Source organism: Trachypithecus francoisi, unplaced genomic scaffold (assembly GCF_009764315.1).
Source record: "Trachypithecus francoisi isolate TF-2019V2 unplaced genomic scaffold, Tfra_2.0 Lachesis_group21, whole genome shotgun sequence".
NCBI classification, from domain to species: Eukaryota; Metazoa; Chordata; class Mammalia; order Primates; family Cercopithecidae; genus Trachypithecus; species Trachypithecus francoisi.
In genome coordinates this window covers 24673967-24691556 of record NW_022681467.1, presented here as the reverse complement: position 1 = coordinate 24691556, position 17590 = coordinate 24673967, and the positions used below count along the sequence as shown (strand labels likewise).

General features: G+C 50.2%; 1 protein-coding gene across 1 annotated transcript in view; it reads left to right on the top strand.

Moving 5' to 3' along the window:
• The window catches only part of STK35 (serine/threonine kinase 35), a 48555-nt gene extending 33459 nt beyond the window's left edge, over window positions 1–15096 (top strand). The window contains exon 4 of the mRNA XM_033185912.1: window positions 10319–15096. The gene's annotated coding sequence lies outside the window, so the exon portion shown is untranslated. The remainder of the gene's footprint in view (window positions 1–10318) is intronic.
• The last annotated feature ends 2494 nt before the right edge of the window (window positions 15097–17590 follow it).

Below are 17590 nucleotides of genomic sequence, written 5' to 3'. Positions count from 1 at the left end.
AGTGTGTGTGTCTTCCTTGTATAAGTGAGACATGGATTGAGCTTCAGGGACGCAGCATAGAGCCTGTCTTCTGCTGATAACATTCATCCACTTTAAAGGGGAGTCTCAGGCCGGGCATGTGATGTGCGCCTGTAATCCCAGCTATTGGGGAGACTGAAGCAGGAGAATCACTTGAACCTGGGAGGCGAAGGTTGCAGTGAGCTGAGATGGTGCCGCTGCACTCCAGCCTCAGCAACAGAGAGAGACTCTATCTCCAAAAAAAACAGTGACGATGGGTCTCAGGTTCTGCGAGAAACCTTCGAGGAGGAGGAGGAGGACTCACTGTTGCCCTGTTAGAAAGGGCTGTGGTCCATTGGGCTGAAGTCTGCCTGCCTCCAAACACTCTGGCCTGATTTCCCTCAGCGCCAGCCACACAAGTTGTACTTCTCACCTGTGCTGATGGCGCCCTGTTGAGAGGATCATGTGCCGCTGTCCAGTTAGTTTTTGCCTTAATAAATAAGGGACCAACAAAGGGCTTCTTACTTCTCAGTATTCTTTGTGCCCTGTTCCTTTCTCAGAATCTGAATGGTGTATTATCCTACCATTAAAAAAATGCCTGGGGCCAGGTGCAGTGGCTCACGCCTGTAATCCCAGCACTTTGGGAGGCCAAGGCTGGCGAATCCCCTGAGGTAAGGAGTTCAAGACCAGCCTCATCAACATGGTGAAACCCTGTCTCTACTAAAAATACAAAAATTAGCCGGGCGTCATGGCACACGCCTGTAATCCCAGCTACTCGGGAGGTTGAGGCAGGAGAATCGCTTGAACCCAGGAGGTGGAGGTTGCAGTGAGCTGAGATTCTGTCACTGCACTCCAGCCTGGGCAACAGAGTGAGACTCTGTGTCCAAAAAAAAAAGAAAAAGAAAAAAAAATGCCTGGGATGTACATTGAACTTCCCAGCCTTCAGGGGCTTTGCAGAACCTGTGCATCCTTGGGGTTAGAAGGAGTCCAGATTAAGAACCCCTGTGCTGGCCCCAACTCCTTCATTTGGCAGGTGAAGAAATGAAGTCTCCAGAGGGGAGTAGGGAGAGAGCTAGAGAGGCTTGGAACCAGGTTTCCCACCTTTACTCTTAGCACTAGGCAAGATCCTTCATCTTCCTGTGTTTCACTTCAGTGCCTCTTAGTAAGTTGCCTCCTGGGAGCACATTCCTGTGATTGCATCTGTGCTGTTATAGCCTGGGTGAACGTCCACGTTTCAGAGAATCCGTGGGACTGGCTTCCTCTGGATACACTTAAGTAGGTGAACAGAATTTGGAAGATGGCTGCAGCGGGTGGCTAGGTAAAGGGTGGACCCCTGCTGAGCACGGGCTGGTGCTCAGTTCCTTTTGTAGGGCTGCCCCAGCCACCTCTTTAAACAATCCGTATGTTTTGAATGTGGCATATGGGAGTTCTCCACCAGCCCCACCATACCTGGCAGCACCCCAGCCAGGACTCCACCTCCTGGACCACTTGTTAGCTAAAGAGACTTGTAGGATGTGTTTGCCATTTTACAAATGGCTGGGTCTGGAAAGAGGCTTTGTGCATTTTAACATCTTGGGCAGGGCATTGTGGCTCACACCTGTAATCCTAGCACTTTCGGAGGCCAAGGCAGGAGGATCACTTGACCCCAGGAGTTCAAGACCAGTTTGACCAACATGGCAAAACCATCTCTACTAAAAATAGAAAAATTAGCCGGGCATGGTGGTGCGCGCCTGTAGTCCCAGCTACTCAGGAGAGTCACTTTGAACCCAGGAGGCGGAGGTTGCAGTGAGCTGCACTCCAGCTTGGGTGACAGCAAGACTAATAAGACTAATTAGCCGGGCATGGTGGCATGCACCTGTGGTCCCTACTCAGAAGACTGAGGTGGAAGGATCACTTAAGCCAGGGCAGTCAAGGCTGCAGTGAGCCAGGATCATGCCTTTGCACGCCAGCCTGACAAAGCAAGGCCCTATCTCAGAAAAAAGAAAAGACATCTTGGGAAGTCCATAGCTTCAGACTAAATCGCAGTGTTCCAATCATAATTCTACTCTTCTCATTAACCTCTTACCATATCTAACTTAGACTCAGGGGACACATTCTGAGGCCGGGCCTGCTCCAAATAGCCACACTTGGATTTCAAGGACCCCCTCCACATAAAACAGATGTATTTGCCGAAGTTGGCAGTCTTCTTCCCCTTGAAAGAAGGCCTCCTGTTGAGAAGTCAGTAAGGGGAGGAGCAGTGGAGAGAGCTGAAATCTAGACAGGAGCCCCCTGGTAGTGTAACTGATAGGCTATGTAATGTCAGGAAAATCTACAATCCCTCCATGCCTTATTTCTCCCACCCAGCTCTGAAGGTGTGAGAGGGGAGCAGCACCCTGTAGCATGGTAGAAAAATAGCATGGGCTTCAGACTTGGACACAGTCCCAGCTCTGGACCTTACCAGCTGCTGGAGTTTGGAGAAGTGGCCCAGCTCTCTGAGCATCACTGTCCGCACCTGGCTTGCCGGGATTTTCAGTGGGAACGTGCAGAGCACTTGGCAGTGACACAGGAACTCAACCAAAGGCAGAGATTTTTTTTTTATAGTCATGTGTTTATGTTAAAATCCTATCATGTGGAATGAATGATTCTGTGAAGTTTTATTGCTATGTACTAATTCCCGATTTCTAGCAATCACCTGGTATTTGAGTTCTTCCTAAAAACCCAACACTGCTGCTTGGTCACCTGAGAGACTTAAGAGAAGCAGCAGACTCTCTCTGTCCTGCAGGAAGCTCGGGGTCTAAGATGGTAAGGTCGGAGCACACGACAAGGCTAGTGGGATCTGAGGTCATCAATGCCTTTTCACTGGGCAGGAGGACAGAAGAGTTCCCATAGAGACTGGGCCCTCTGGGAGTGTTTCCTGGGGAAGGCGCATGGAGGGGAACCCAAAGGGTGAGTGCGATCTGAGTGACAGATAGGGGGTGGGAGTTGGAGTAGCCAGACCAGCAGGAGCTGAAGACCCAAAGCAGGAGGGAGGCTGTCACCTCAAGAGAAGATCAACTTGAGGCCAGGCATCTGGTATGGAATTTTTGCCCTAGCAAGTGACTGCGATGAGGTTTTGTGAGTTTGGTTGTGTATTTTTGGATGTGATTTGCAGCCGCGGTTGTACTTACTAAGGTGCCTCCTGTGCACCTCACTCTGCCTGCTATGTATATTATCACTGGTCTTTGTGCCCGGCAAAGTAGACATTTCCTTATTTTAGGCTGAGCAAACTGAGGCTCGGGGAACCCTGACTTGGTGAAGGTCAGCTGGGATGTAAATTTTGAATCTTCCTACTCCAAAGCCCATGCCTTGAGAGAACACCACCTCCGAGCCACGCTCCTCTGCATTTGGGGCCTGCCCCTGGATATCTACCTGTGGGTGAGCTGCCTTAGTTTGGTCTCCTGGTCAGGGCTCAGATGCCGTAAGGCGTGGACCTATGGTCTTCTGGGTTGTCACGGAGCACTGCGAAGCTCCTGTTGTATATGTTGTTATAATCTCTGCTCTCTTGCTCCTCTTTTTCCTAACATCTTGCTCCTTCTGTATATCTGAAGACTGAAAACAGTGTTATCCCATTTGCACTCCCATTCTTTCGACCCTGACAACGGGCACATTCACAGCACAGTCATCCCTGTTTTTGCCCTACTTTAAGCACCACAGTTGGGAGCTCAGCCTTAGAGGAATGATGCATCAGAAAGTGTGACTCCCTGGCCTCGGTGCCTCTGACTGATTGGAAGAGACATTTGTGCTGGGGCCACCGAACCCCCCAGGGCTGGCATGTTGATGTCTGAATGTGAAAAGTCAGATGCTTTGGTGTATTAAACAAGTGAAGAATGACTCATTTGGAAGCTAACCCCACTTAGAGGAAGGGGAGGACTGCCCTCGGTGACCCTGACAGATGACTTTCCTCTGTGCATCTGTGAGACCTGCTTGCTCCACAGCACGATATGCTGAAAATTAATAACCTGAGCCTCAGTTTGCTCATCTGTAAGATGAGGATAATTCTTACATGGTCCTTGGGACAAATGAGGTATTGCGTATTAAGCTTGCATGGCGGCTAGCATGTCATGGGCATCGTTAGCTTCAGTGATAATACCACTACACAGTGATAATACCACTACACGGTGAGAATACCACTACACGGTGAGGATACCACTGCACGGTGAGAATACCACTACACGGTGAGAATACCACTACACGGTGAGAATACCACTACACGGTGAGAATACCACTACACGGTGAGAATACCACTACATGGTGAGAATACCACTACACGGTGAGAATACCACTACACAGGGCTGCAGGCGAATTCAGGGAAGAGTGAATTCTTGGCTAGCTACCCAGTAATACCCCACTTTGAGTTTATACTGTGCCTTAGTCTATGAGTATGCCAGTGGGATGACTTTGTTTTCTATCAACTAGATCTGAGAGGCAGGATAGAAAGAGAAAACTGGCCTTTGGGTTTGAAGTCCCAGTCTGTGATACCCGAAGAACCAAAATGACCATTAACATGAATGACGGCAAGATGGATCTTACTGAATGCCCCACCCTGTGTCAGGTGCCATGACAGGCAATTTACTTGAAGAATTCTTCAGTCTTCACAGCAGGCCCCTGAAGAGGAAAGAGTTCCATGCCCATTTTCTAGTTTAGGAGAAGGAGACTCAGATCAATAACCCCTTGTCTCCAGCAGAGCTTGTATTTGAACCAGGACTGTCTGCCGTGGAGCCTGTGCTCTTCCCTGAGAGAGCACTGGAGTGAAGAGCACTGGAGTGAGGAGAAACCTCGTGGTTACCAGACTTCCTTATTTCCTAAGACGGTGCAATTTTAAAAACTGGGGAGGCAGGTCCGGGAGGGAAGCAATTTTTAAAACCATTCGTACTTTCATCATCATTTCATCAAAGAAATGACGTTTTAGGCCGGGCATGGTAGCTCATGCCTATAATAATCCCAGCACTTTGGGAGGCCAAGGCAGGAGGATTGCATGAACGAAGCCAGGAGTTTGAGACCAGCCTGGGTCACGTAGTGAGACCCTGTCTCTACAAAAATAAAAATTAAATCTAGCCAGGTGTCATGTGCCTGTAAATCTTACAGGTGGCATGTGCCTGTAATCCCAGCTGCTCAGGAGGCTGAGGCAGGAGGGTTGCCTGAGCCCAGGAATTTAATGCTGCAGTGAGCTATGGTTGCGCCACTATACTCCAACTTGGATGACAGAGTGAGACCCTGTGTCTTAGAAAAGAAAGCAAAAGGTAATGACATTTTGACACTAATAAAGTAGGAAGGCCATCCTTTTAGAGTAAGGGATAATCACCAAGGTATTCTGTGCCTGCAGGCTGAGGAGTAGGGGAAGGAGGTGAACACATGAGCCATCGTTGTCTCCAGCCCCATCTTCCTGTGCATGTTCCCCTCAGATCTCCCAGGCTTCTGCTCTCCAAGCTGCTAATGGCCTTCGTGAGAGTAGTTTCTCAGTCTCCTTAAACAGACCAGACACCTGCCTGACTGGCAGAGGAGCTTGCTGGAAGACTGTTCACTGCCTCGTTGGCACCATGTCCCCCTTTGTCCCCTGAGCACTAGACCTGTGTACCGGCACGTAAGCCTTCCATGAGCCTTTTTCTGAGTGAGTCTATTTATAAATGAAGGGATTAGATGGGTTTTAAACTCCACTTAAGCTCTTCTTGTCTTCTCTAGGAAGGGATTTTACATCGTTACATGTGAAAAGTAGGGGCTTTGGAGTGAGACTGCCCTGAGTTAAACTCTTTTCTCTACCACTTACTGGCTATGAGGCTGTTCTCTCTTGAGCTTCAGTTTTCTCATCTCTAAGACTAGGGGGACAATAACCCCTACCTCTTAGGGTTGCCGGGGTGAAATGAGGCAATGGATGTAAAACACTCGATCCTTTAACAGTGATTGGAAAGCAATGTTACTTTACAAGGTTGTTCCCTATAATGTAGTTAGAACTTGCACATACTCAGTAAGTGATTGCTGTTATGCCAGTTAGAAATAAGAAGGTGGGGCCGGGCGCGGTGGCTCAAGCCTGTAATCCCAGCACTTTGGGAGGCCGAGACGGGCGGATCACGAGTTCAGGAGGTCGAGACCATCCTGGCTAACACGGTGAAACCCCGTCTCTACTAAAAAAATACAAAAAATTAGCCGGCGAGATGGCGGCGCCTGTAGTCCCAGCTACTCGGGAGGCTGAGGCAGGAGAATGGCGTGAACCCGGGAGGCGGAGCTTGCAGTGAGCTGAGATCCGGCCACTGCACTCCAGCCTGGGTGACAGAGCGAGACTCCGTCTCAAAAAAAAAAAAAAAAAAAAAAGAAATAAGAAGGTGGGATGCACTGAGAGAACTTGGTCCAAGAGCTGAAATGAGAAAGGTAAGGATGCATAGCACGTTTTCCCAGGTCATTGGCACCTTCCACCCCCAGGATCATCTCAGATGCAAGCTGTTGGAACCATTGCTGAGCCGGCTTTGGAAGCACTGATTGAAGACTGTCATAGTGCAGAAACTTTGGGTAGTGAAGCTGGAAAACTTTGGATTAAGTGCTGGTTCTACTGCTCAGCAACTCTGGTGTGGGGCAAGTTGCTCCATGTCTCTGAGCCTGTTTTCTTGTGAAAACTGGCCAAATCCCTCCTCACAGTAATCATGGAAGGGCACTACAGATGTCAGTTGCAGGTTTATCACATCACTGCTTTTCATTATGCTTAGCAGGTGTGACTTTTGCCCTCAAGGAGCGGGCTCTGGTCCGAGGTCGGGGTTCCACAGAGAGGGATAAGAAGAGCCCCGGTAGAAGCTGGTAGCCTGGCAGTCAGGCACAGCCTGAGCGAGCTGAGATGTGGCATCTGCTAGGATGAAGCACGACAAGCCTAAGGCCTCTCCAAGGGCCCACTGGGACTGAGACCGACACCCTTTATTGTGCCCACAGGTACCTGGGAGGGTCTGCTGCTTAAACTCAGAACCATGTGGTCTGAGCCATTCCTGTTCATAGCTACAGAAAGTGCCTCCATTACCGTCGGTGAGCTTACTGTGCTATTAGCTCCCTGGGAAAAGTGCTCTTTCTGTGATGGCAGACGGGAAAAGAACCCCAAGCCAAGATCCTCTCCCCAGTGGAGAGCCCTCTTCTTTTCCTTCTTTGTGCCCACAAGAGCGAACCAGACTCAGACCTGTAGGCTGTTCTGAGGCTTCCAGCAGGAGGACCAGAGCCAGTGCCAGAGCTAGAGGGAGCAGGGAGGAGCCTTTGGGAAATGTCAGCTTCGCTTCCTGGCGTGGGACCCAGTGATTACAGTGGTCATTACAAGCTGGTGTCTGAGGAGTTCTTGCAGAGTGCTGTGCTGTTGGTCTGACCTGCAGTCACACTGTGTTCTGCTAGTTCATTATGTAAAAAGGAACCTCTGGTTTCTGAACCTGCCTCCTTGCCAACACTGCTTTTTAGCTGCTACGTGCTACCTTCCTGATGATGGGCATCCTTTTCAGGAGATCGTCCGCAGGGAGGGAGGAAAGGAATGCCGGAAAGTCATAACTGGTCCCAAAGATTATTTTAGCACATCACATGTGGCTGTATAATTTCTCGTCATATTTCACAAGGTCTTAATGTCTCAGATGGTAAAGGCCTACCCTATATACCCTCTTCCCCCATCTTCAGGTTGATCTGCTGTGTCTATGGAAAGCACGGAGAGAAAGCAATAGGCATGCTAAATAGAGCTAGAGTTTGAGATGGCTGCTGAATCATCAGGGAATATGTTTATGATGATTTTCTTTTTCCAAGTCAAAAACTGGGATACAAGACCCACTAGTGGATTTTTTTTTTTTAGGGGAATTAACAGACCAAGGAATAGAAGCAGCAGAGTGAAAGACTGGGCCAGAGAAATCCTGTATTTTCTTTCCAGATCAGCCACACCCACTTTCTGGGTCACCTGCTCCTTGGGCTGGTAGAGCAGGGAGTCACACAGTCTAACCTCACATTTGGCAATGTGGAAGCTCTCCTTTGTCCACTGGGCATGGAAGAGTCCAGACGAGACCCCATATCTGGACCTTTCTATTGGAGCTGCCGGCTTTTCTTGTTCTTTGAAGTACCCTATTTTTCCTATTAAAAAGTGAAATGTGACATTGGTGTGTGTTCAGTATTAAAAATCAGAAGTGGGGGAAGAGGAAAATCCAGTCACAACAAGCACAACATTTTGGTGTATTTCTTGTCAGATTTTCCTACACTGGGGGGTTTGTGTTTTTACATAGTTACGGTCATGCTGTGTGCTACACAACTTTGCAACCTACTCTTTTCCACCTACCCCAGGGAAGTGCTTTTGTCATAATCTTCAAAATGTCACGCAATGATCTCATTTCCTCTGTAGTATATCAGTGAGTTGAAGGATCATTTGCTTACTTAATCCTTATTTTTGGACTTGTGAGTTATTGCCTTGTAATTTAAATATTTCAGTTAACTTCTTTATCCATAAAGTTCTTTTCATATTTAGGTTTATCTGTTAAGTTTGGCTTTCAGGAGTGGAATTTCAGGAAGCCACCAGTCTAAACACCTTTGAAGCCCTAAAAACAGTGCCAGACTACCTTCCAGAAATTTTTTCCCCTCCTCCAGCAGTGTGGGGGCCACCCTCACCAGCCGGAAACACTTTTAATGGTTGCATGGCTGAAAACCATGGCCTGTTCAGATTTAACACGTTTATAGTCTCTGGTTGGGGACAGTTGGCTAGGAAGGGGTGGACTCATTGAGTATGTTCGTAACTGCTATGGGCCAGGAACCTGAGTCATTCCACTCAGACCTCAACCAAGAACCCCCAGTGGTCAGCGGAAGAAACTAAGGCCAACAGGCAGTAAATTATCCAATATTGTCCTATCCTGCTGCCCCTTGGGAGGACTAGCCAGGTCCCTTCCCAGGAGCTGAGGACAACGAGCTGGTATTGTCAGACTGCGCAGGTGGCAAGTCATGGCAGCCATGGTGCTGGCTCTGCCTCAGAAAGGAAGCCACTGGGGGATTGCACGCACCAAGACTTGTCTGCTTTGGTCATTCAGGCTGAAAACAGGCACTTTGAAAACTCCTAGATGGGCCAAGGTAGGTGGATCACTTGAGCCCAGGAGTTCAAGACCAGCCTGGACAATATGGCAAAACCTCGTCTCTACTAAAAATACAAAAATTAGCCTGGTGTGGTGGCATGTGCCCTGTAGTCACAGCTACTCAGGAGGCTGAGGTGGAAGGATCGCTTGAGCACAGGAGTTCAAGGCTGCAGTGAGCTGTGATCAAGGCACTGCACTCCAACCTGGGTGACAGAGCAAGACCCTGTCTCAAAAAACCTCCTAGATGATTCCATGTGCAACCAGGCTGGAGCACTGTTGCCCTAGATGGCCCGCCCTGCCCAGGACAGTGCTATACTTAGCACTGATCCAATAGCTCAGAGCGGGGACTGCCCAAGACTAATCTCTGTGGGCCCTTGTATTCTCGGCCTCCAGTAGAAGAAGCCACTGAAGGACAGACTTCTTGTCTTATACCTGAGGCCTGGCACTAAGGCAGTTTCCAAATAATAGCCAATACTAATAGGATCAGGCACTCTTCTTGGTTTTACGTTTGTTTAATCTTCATAATAGCCTGTGACGCAGTTACAGATGTGAGACCAGGGAACAGAGGACTTAAATTCCCCACAGTCAGGTGGAAGCTCCTGTTTGCTCAGTCACCCGTTCTGGCTCCAGAGCCCTCATTCTTAACCCCCACAGTGCACTGCAGCACACAGTGCAGCCTGGTCCAGCCCTGCCCCTGGGTGTGGGATTCTGGCCCTTCTTATGACCTTAGCAGGTAGCCTGGTTTGGATTCTCAGAGGCCTGAGCTTCACTCTTCTCTTCTGTAAAACAGGATTACTGAACCTAGAGAGGGTTGCTGTGGCATTTATAACCAAGCACAATGAGTCACTGAGAATGGGGAGAAAGCAGGGGTGGAAGCAATGCTAGCAAGGTCTGTGGGGACAGACTGTCCAGGGTGGGCCCTGCGGTGTCTTGCTCCTAATAGAACGGGGAAGCCAGGATTCACGATTGGTTTGACAGCTAGAGCCAGCATGCTTGGGTTCCCAGCTAGCGTCTGCCCCTTGGTCAGTGTGACCTTCGGTAAATTACTTAACCTGAGCCTCAGTTTCCCTATCTGAAAAACAAGCATGTGTGTCTAGACCAGGGAGGTTGTGAAGCTAGATTTACCCTATCTATTTAGAGCTCTGCCCCACAGAGCCCAGCACACACAACTTCAGTGTTCCTCTGGGTTGGGAGCTGGTGCCCAGGCCTGCTGACCAATGTCCCCTCCTTACCCACTTTCTGTCTTCCAGGTCGATTCCTCGGGACCCACAGTCTCACCACGTCTCCTACAGAGGACGGCAGAGGGTACAGGTGGTGGCTTGGCCGGTTGGCGATCTCCCGACAGCTGGATCTCCGGCAATGTGAAGCTTTTGTTTGGGTTTTCCTGCTTCTTTTTAGTTTTGCTTTCTTTTGTTCTTTTTCTTTTTTTTTCCCCCTCTTTTCTTTTTCTTTTTTAATTTAAACCATTGAGACTTCAGAAGAGCAGGAAGCAATGCTGTGGACAGGCACCAATTTCTTTAAAGAAATTCAGTGTGGACAAGGCATATGTATACATTTCAGTTTTACTTTTTATAAGGGGTTAGGGAGCTATTTTTGGTTTTGTCCTTCACTTTCCCTCTGTCTTCCTCCTTTATCCTTCTCTCAAGTTCTACTTATGACACCTCACTTCCCCAGAGAAGGCCTGCCTCCCTATAGGGAATCTGGGGGTTTCTCCTGGAATGGGGCATGAGGACACAAGGAGGCCTCTGGGCCACGCCTCCCTACCAGATGCAGGAACTCCCGGACTCCTTGGTGGGCTGGCCCTGGCTCGGCCTTGGGCCTCGGAGATGATCAGAGGCGAAGAACCACCTGGAAGAGGAAGGCCAGGGTTTGGCCAGGAGAACTAAGAAGGTCTCAAGTCCAGGCCTTGTTCTGTTTAAGCTATTGAGAGCCCCAGGCCACACCAGGACTTACAGTGGTGGGATCCATTCCTCCTCCGCCCTGTGTTGCAGGGAACGGGGAGGGAGGGGTGGAGGGTGACCATCTCGCACTGGCTGGCGGTGGGGCAGCCATCCCAGCGCTGTAAGCCTGCCTTTCTGTTGGGAAAAACTTGTGCCAAACTGTGTGGAACACAGCTGGGTCTTCAGCAGGCATCTGTCACTGCCATGAGGTCAGCACTTCTCACCTAACTGCCTCCTGGATTGTCATCTTCCCACGTGTCCCATAGTGTCCACGTGTCACAGAGACGGCCTGAGGCCCTCAGATCTGGTTGTGACTTTGCCATGATAACAGGGTGTCCTGAACTGGCTGCCATTGTCGTGTCCTCACAGTGAAGGGCGTGCCCTGTGTGCCGGGTCCGTGGTATCATATGCGGTGACACATAATGTCAAGCGCCATTTCCCTCACCCCTGGAAACTTACTGTTAGGTGCCTGCCCTCAGTATAGGCGTATCCAATGGGAAAACAGCAGACCTGCCCAGAGCAGGGAGGTGTCGTGGGACTGGGTAGACCCCCTGCAGCGTTAGGCCCACACATGGGCCCCCACCTTCAGGCTTCCCCAGCCATGATGCTTCAGCCCCGCCACCCATGCCTGTCTGCTGCAGCCATCCTTGCACTCTGCAGCGACACTCGCACCTCCCTAGGGGAAGCCTCCCTCCCCCTGGGCTGCTGCTCTGAACCCATCTGCTCTCCCCCTGCAAGAAGGGGCAATGCTCTTGTGTTTTCCCTGTCTGGACTTGCCTGGCCACTCCGAACGCTTTCACCCCATTATGGCCACATAGTATAGGGCCTCTGGGGAGGGGGAAGGGAATCCTTTTGTGTTCGTTTTTGTTTTTCGTTTCACCTAAACCACCATAGGATTGATAGGGGAGACGGTTGAAGGGCATTTCCGTTTCTATGTGACCAAGGCAGGGGCCTTTACCTGCTAAACAGCAATCCTTTGGCCCTGAGAATTTGAGAGAACAGTGCATCAGGCCAGGCTCAGTAATGTTTGCTCACATTCTTTCAGCCTTCTCTCACCCCCTTAACACCAAGCTTTCTTCCTTGTGAGCGGAAGGTTGACTGCTGTTAGCAGGATCCCACAGGTGATAACCAGGCCCTTCCCTTCCTGGGCCAAAACCCATTGTGACTGCCTGTCTCTCCTGTCTCTGACTTCTCAGGCAGCCTCCTGAGTGCACTGAGTTGTAGCCGAGAGGATGGGAACAGCAGCGTCCCCTAACTGCAGTGCACGTTCCTTCTCTGCCCGCCACCCTGCCTTCTCTTGGGGGCAGCTGTCTCTTTGTACATGAGCAAATGGGAAAAACAGTCCCCAAACCCAGCACTCCTGTCCCTGGCTGCAGCCCACGCCGTAACATCCCTAGTGAGGCTCCAGCCTAATGAGCCCCTTATTTTCTTTTTCTTCCCTCCCCAGATCCCATAGCTCTAACTAAATAATAAGTTCTTGGAGCCATCGTGCTTCCCCTTTGTTATTTTTCTTGCTATCAGAATAGCAAGAAACAGCACCCCTGTAGGTGTCAGGTGGGCAGCCTGGTAGGGGTCACCAGCCTCCATGCCCCCTCATCTTCTGGTTCTTGCTTAGTGGCATGACCTCTTTCCGTAGCGTAAATGCAGGCCAGCTTTTTAGCCCCAAGTGCCTGCCCCTCCTTATCTCTCCCCTGCTTTCTCAAACACTTGCCCACCTCAGGCACTCAGCCGACTCCTCCATGATGAGAGAACTGGCCATGGCTCAGCCCCAGGTAGCACCTGTAGTCTTCTCAGTGCCACTCTCCCCTGTCCCCTTGTGGATCGGCTTCCGCTCGCTGTCGCGTCCCCACTCCTGCGTCTTTACTGGGTCTCAGGCTGTCAGCAGCTTTCTGGTGCGTCAGCTCAGCACCGCCAAGTTTGTAGGACCTGCCCAAGTTCTAGGAGTTTTCAAACCTCAAAACGGCAGTCATTCATTCTCCTTGGGTCTGTGGCAAGGATAGCCCATTGGAGGGGGGCTCTTGACCTCGGCTGTTAGGGATCTCAACTTGGTTTTCCCATCAGAAGAATCAGCAGGACAGATTGTAGTGCCTTATTCCATTGTCCTCCCCTGACCAGGCCTCCTGGCTCAGCTGGAAGTGCGTGGCTTCTTTCTCCCTATCTATGCTCTCTGTCACTTGCTCTTTCACTGTCTCTCTCATACCCAGAGAACCACGGGGGAGGGATCACCCTCTCACCCCGCACACCCTCTTCCTGAGGCCCGTAGCCAGGTCCGCATCTCCCCACCACCACCAGGGCACTCACTTGCAGCTATAGCCCAGGACAGAAAAACTGTGCTTTGGACAGGTGCACACTCTCTGCCTCTTACCTCTAGCCAGGAGTAGCCAGGAGGATGCCTCAGTCTGTTCATTCGAGACTGGCCCCATCTGAACCCTCTCTGGGCACTGGGGACTAAGGTTGCAGGCCTTAGCCTCGTCTCATCCCAGAGGCCTTGGGTCAGGAGAATGGGAATTTTTTTCCTCCCACCTGGACATAGTTTGCCCCTGTGGCTGCCTTTCTGAGGGAGTATATTAAATGTTTACTTAAGAAACACCCTGTTTACAGTCAGAGGAGAAACACCCAACACTGGGTGGAGATTTGACTCTGGACAGGGCCTGGCCTCCTTAGTGGCACTGCCAGGGGGGCCCCAAAGTGAATGAGGGCAGAGGTGCCCCGGGCAGGGGCGAACGCCTTCCGCTCCCTCTGCTCCCGACCCTGTGGTGCTAGGACCACTCCCCGCCTTCCTCACGGCCTCCTTGTGCTGCACATTCCCCACCTCCACATTCCCTTCCTCCAAGATCTCAGCTCCTTAACATATCAGTTGTCTCCTAGCCTAGAAAACCAGTGTTTGGAGCAATAAGATGATTATTTTTGCTTGAATCTTTTTCTAAGAGAAGGAAAAGAGCTGGCATTGTGGGAATTTTCTTTTTATGCTGTTAGCTGTTTACCTTCTTAGAAGACTTCTTAATAGGATGGATGTCTGGGTTTTAGCCTTGGGGTATCTTTTGGAAACTTAGAAAAGCGGGAGTCAGGCTGCCACCCCCTAAGGAGGGACCCTAACTTTCTGCCCTTGCCTGGTTCCATATGGCTCCTTCCAGCCCTGCCCACCAAGTGCTGCTCCCACTCGCCATCCTGCCCATGCGCCCCTCTTCCCCCGACATCTGGGGGCGCTGGTGGCACTTACTCTAGGTGGGTCTCAGACTATCCCTCCCCTTGACTGGTTTTCCCTCCTAGGCCTGTCTGGCAGCCCCCAGACAGACATAGCTCCTGGGAGTCTCAGCCCTGGCAAACTTGGAAGAGCCAAACTGACATTTTTTAGCTCTTCAGGCCACTGGGTTTTGGAGGCAGAAATCCAGAGATACTGGCTCTGGCAAGCTGTCATACTGGGCTGTGGCACAGCCTTCGAGACAACATAGGTGCATCTCTGGTCCTGCCCTACCTAGGCTTCGAGGGGCTTCTGTCTGGAGAAACACCCTCAAAGGGTAACCAGTAGGTGTGACATTGAATTGGCCAGTGTTAGCATCTACAGCCGTCAAGAGATGAGTCCATTGCCGTTGCCTGCCCAAGGGCCCCTAAGATTACAGACAGTATCAGCAGGGAGGCCGTCCTGGTGTTTTTCTAGGAGAGCCCACAGGAGGAAGGGAGCCTCTTCAGGGGCATTGGAATCTTTTGTGCCAGGGGCTTTTCATCAGAGCCGAGGAGTACATTTAAGAAGTCAGTGACTTCTTAAATATTTGTGTGGGACAGACGAGTGTGAGGGAGGTTTTAAGCCAGGCACAAAGTTAGTTTCAAATACTAGTTAATAAATCTATTTTTCTTCATTTCCTTTTTTTGCACAGAAGCTGGTAATCTAGGACCTACGTGTGAACAACTTTATATGAGTATTTTTTGTACGTGGTTTACTTGGGTTGGTATGATACATTATATTTAAGTTCCTTGAACACTGTGGATCCCCTGATGTGTATGAATGACTGAGGCTTTGTAAATTAAGGGACGTTTGTGTGAATAAAGTTATTTGATGGGGTCAAAGAAGCCATATGTGATTTGAAAAAGAGTGTTTTGTGGTTTGTTGCCCCTGTTTGGGAGGGTGGCAAGGCCAGCCCATGCTGCAGCCCCCCGTCCCAGCTGGTGGGTGGCGGGAGAGAAGGATCCTTGGCCGCTTCCATGTCCCCGTGCTTGAGGAAGCTGCCTGGTGGCCTTTGACTGGCCTTCCCATTCTACATCAGAGAAACCAGCACTTAGAAGTGCAGGAGGCTGTCTAAAATCGTGTAGCTGTGACTGGGGGATCCTGGATCCAAACCAAACCTGGTCTGCCCTTCCAGGGGGTCCAGGGCCTAAGTAAACATTGTGGGTCCCTCCTCCGGACATCTCAGAAGCCCGCTTAACCCCTAGCCCTGTGGTTCTGCAAGTTCTACCTTTGAGAGAGTTTTAACAAAGAGCTAAAATGGGTGGGCCTCCATACCACAGCAGCAAGGGTGTAAGGATCAAGTTTTGGAAAAGCCTAGCAAAGAAGTCAGTTCCATCGAAGGTCAGAGGTCAGCTCAGTGCCCTGAGGTTGGTAGCATCCATGTCCAAACATCAAAGGGGTCTAATCAAGCCATGCCATCCTGGTTGGGTTGGGAATGGGAAAAAGAGCACATAGCCCATCTCCCCTTCTGCCTGGGCCAACAAAAGCCACATTCCATGAGAACCAGGGACTGGAATTTATGAAAAGCCAGATGTTTTTATGACCATCGTACTGCATAGTAGGTGTGATGTGTGCCCCTCTATGCATAAGAAAAACCCAGAGAAGTCAAGACTGCTGGGTGAGTGCCAGGTGGGCTGGGGGAAGAGCTCCTGCCACTTGCCAGCCGGGACAGGTAACTGGGCCTTGCTGAACATCTACTTCCTCAACGACCGTGGGGGTGATGACAGCTAACTTCACACCAGTTGCAGGCTAAACAAGAACCTAATGTTAGGCCCAGCACATAGTAGGCACTCAAATGGTTTTTTGATTTTCCCAGAGACAGGTTTGGGATTCTCCCGGAGTCTGCTGAGCCCTGACTCCTGGCATCGTGCAGCCTTGGTGGGGCTTCCCAGTCTGCTGAGGGTTAATGTTTGCTGTGGAGCCCGTCATTCAGGGGCTCTCCCAGGGAGGCCTGGGGAACCCAGGAAAAATAAAACTGCAAGAGGATGGAGTCAGGACTTAGGAATGTGTGAGTTAGAGGAAGAGATAAGACTGGCTTGCCTCATCTGCGAGTGAATAAACTACATTCCGGGCCCAAGAGTTGGTGTCCAATGGCTGCTGGGGATGGGGCTTCTAGAAAAGGATACTTCTGTCGTTAGCCTGGGCAATAACCTGAAACTTGAAGGACAGCCCACAAATTTGTTTTCTTATTAACAGATTTACTGAGAGAATTCATCTTTTAAAGAGTACAATTCAGTGGTTTTTAGTACACGTACAGAGTTGGGCAGCCATTACAGTAGCTAATTCCAGAACATCTCAAAAAAAAAAAAAAAAGTCCATGTCCACTAGCAATCACTTCCTAGTCCCTCCATGTTTTTAATTTCCTTGGGTATATACCAAGCGGTGGAATTACTGGGTCATATAGTCACTGCTTAGTTTTTTGGGACCTGCCAGGCTTTTCCAAAGTGTCTGCACCGTTGTCCATCCCCACCAGCAATGCACTAGGGTTCCTGTTGCCCCACATTTTTGCTATATTGTCTTTTTTATTATAGTCAATTGAGTGGATATAAAGTGGTCACAAGTTGTTATAGGCTAGGTCTATGCCATTGTACTACAGGTTAATAACGAATAAGGGGAGAATGGACAGTAGATGCTTTAGACTCTTGATCCAGACACTGATGGATCCAGCAACTGCTGGGGGCATAACCTGTGCCTAGGATGGTTAAAAGAACACAACTGGCTCTGCTCTTTACTGGGTCTTTGAGGCAGGTCACCTTTCTGACTTTATTTTCTCATTTACAGAGTAGTAAATACCCACTTCTCAGGACTAAAGGTTTTTCCTGCAAAATGCTTGGCGGGCACCCCTTCAGTGAGCATTTCCTTTCCCTGTGTCCTATGGAGTTAGGGCAGGGTTCAAAGATGAATGGTGAGGAACGTGGGATGTATCACTGTAATACAGGGTCTGAGTGTGTCACCCAGACCCTGGAGGGAAGGATCTGGAATACAGAACCAGGCCAGTGTCGGTGCCAGGGGAAGAAGCTAGACATCTGGGCCCTCACTATCTTCCTCTCCTAAGCCACTGCTGGCTGTCCTTCCAGCTCCAGCCTCTGCCTTAGTTGTTGGATTAATACCCACTCCCAGCCACCTACTCAGTGCTTCTGAGTCAGACAGGCCTTGCCAGCAAGGAGCTCGTGGCCCACGGAAGGGGAGTCAGAAGACGGGTACATCCTCATATCATGCCAGGTATAACAGAGAGGGAAGCTCCAGGGGCTGTGGAGCGTGGAGAAGGCTCCATTGCAACCCAAGGACCCTCGGGGAGACTTCCGGGAGAGACGAGGTCTAAAGGGCCACACTCAGTCCACCCTGTTGCCTGACCTAAT